At 38.5% G+C, this 2,429-nt stretch overlaps 1 protein-coding gene across 1 annotated transcript in view; it reads left to right on the forward strand.

The window, feature by feature from the left end:
* Nucleotides 1-2,429, forward strand: part of DGUOK (deoxyguanosine kinase) — a 29,485-nt gene that overhangs the window by 10,845 nt on the left and 16,211 nt on the right. The gene's annotated exons all lie outside the window — the stretch shown is intronic.

Here is a 2,429-nt window from a genome sequence, read left to right on the forward strand (position 1 = left end):
GAACTGGGGTACAGGCCAGAGGTGCAGGGGCGGTGAGAGGATTCACCAGAGACAGAGTGAGGAGCAGAATAGGCAGATGGATGAAGTATACTGCTGAAGGGAGCAGCGGGAGGGTGAGGAGAGGTCTGCCATGCCACGTGGTCACCTCCCAGGCAGGCAGGTCTGCCCTGCCATGTGGTCACCTCCGGGGCAGGCGGGGATCGAACCCATGCGGAAATGGCTTTAGCTTCCTAGTGCTGTGCTTCAACCCACTGTGCCACCAGGGAGGACCCTCATCTGGTTTTTAACAGCTCTGATTGTTAGAAAGTTCTGGCATAGCCACTTTGCATCCCTGTGGCTCTGACTCTTTGATTCAAGTTCTGCCTCTTAACTTTTCCACAAGGTGACCCTTCATGTTGAAAGCAGTGATTTGCCTGCTCTCGTTTCCCTTCAAGTTTTCTCTATCTCAAGCCAAACACTATTTTCCTCCAGACTATTCCTCATTTTGATAGTTATTGTCTAAGTGAAAAACTCTATAGTTTGTTAGTTTTCCACTTAGAATTTACTAAAACTGTTATTCAGTTGAATAAGACTAGATTTAGCCTCAGTGGTACAGAATGTCACTAGAACTTGTTCTGGGCGCCATTTTTCTGTTACTACAACTCAGAGTTGTGTTCCCTTTTTTGGTAGGTCCATCATGCTTATTGAGAATTTTTAAAGTTGTTTATATGTATATGTGGATGTGAATTTGTGGGTTTAACTTTTTCTATTTAGAAAATAAATGTCTTTTTCTGAGTATGCCACAAGCTACCTATTGTGGGGACTTGAAAGTATGCCCACCAATTGTTTGATCCTTTTTCCTTCAAATGGTGGACTTAATTCTCTCCTTGAGTGTGGACTGGACTTAGTGACTTGCTTCTAATGAATAGAATGTAGCAGGAATAATAGTGTGGCTTCCTAGCGTCGGTCCTAAAAGATACCATAATCATCTTGTCCTTTCTTGATCACTTTTGCTCTGGGACAGTCCAGCTGCCATGTCACGAAGCATCCCTGTCTGTGAAGAGCCCCACATAGCAGGGAACTGGATCCTCCTGCGGACAGCTATGTGAATCTTGCTGTAAGAGGATCCCTTGGCCCCATTCAAACCTCCTGTGACTGAAGCCCCAGCCAGCATCCTGACTGAAACCAGGACGAAACTTCATGAGACACCTTGCAGAAGAACCACCACTAATAAGCTGTGTCCTAAATTCCTTACCCACAGAAACAGATGAGTGACTTAAGTCACTAAATGTTGACATTATAGATAACTAATAATCCCATTACCCAGGGATAAAGTAATTAATATTTTTGTTTTTTAATATTTCTATAGGGAAAATATACATATATATTTATATACACTTATAAATATATAAAACAGCGATAGCATATCTCATGATATACAAGGTCTTCCTTTTACAGTAATGGCATATTAATAGTTGCAATATACTGCATAATATAATATCCTCACTTACTTATCCAGTCTTCTGCTTTGAATATTTACTTTTCTTATTTCTTATTTTCTTAATTTTAGGAAAAACTCATAGTTTCCCCTAGTCATAATCACTTGTGAGAGCTTTCTAAAACTCCATATTTATTGTATAATTGCTCTTACCTGGTTCTCTCTTTAATGAAGCTACCTCTAATATAGCAGTATTTAAGTTTTCTGTAATGGCTGGTCATTTCAGTGGACCATGTGGAGGAGGTACCCCTTCATTACTTATAATAAGATCTTAACGGTTTTTATCAGTATCAGTTTTTCAACAAAAGCCTTTTTAACTCTCAGTGAGATAACTGTAAGGTCCTACTTTCTTAAGTAGACTTGATAATGGTGCCCTTTTCTTGCCTGACCTTTTTTTGGACGTGATGTACTACGTTAATTTACTGATATGTTGCTTGGAGTTTCATGTATATATTTATAAATTTAATTGGTACACTATTTGTGCATATAGTTCTTGACAGATTTTTCCACTGCGTTATGAAAACGGGTTAAAAAAGCTTGTATTGTCTTTAGCACAGGAATTAATATAGTCCTTGCGGTATAATAGAAATTATTATTAACATTTTATGAATTCAGTGCTCTTTGGGGGGAATTATTTTGAACAACAATATCATCAATTATTATTCAGGATTGAATTTATTTACCTTCTTGTGTCAAATTTGAGAAAATTGAGATTTTTCTTTCTTAATAGTATAACTTTTACTTTTAACTCTCTGTACCCAGAATTACTTTATCTTTTTTATGATGTTGCTTATTTGTGTAAATATTTTGGAAGTGAATAAACTTGATAAATGATTGTCCTTTTAAAAAAGATACAGGATTTTGGCCCTCCCTGGTGGCGCAGCGGGTTAAAGCACAGCACTGAGAATCTGAAGCCACTTCCTCATGAGTTCAATTCCCGCCTGCAGCCTGC

Source organism: Condylura cristata, unplaced genomic scaffold (assembly GCF_000260355.1).
Source record: "Condylura cristata isolate star-nosed mole 26May11 unplaced genomic scaffold, ConCri1.0 scaffold00031, whole genome shotgun sequence".
Classification (NCBI taxonomy): domain Eukaryota; kingdom Metazoa; phylum Chordata; class Mammalia; order Eulipotyphla; family Talpidae; genus Condylura; species Condylura cristata.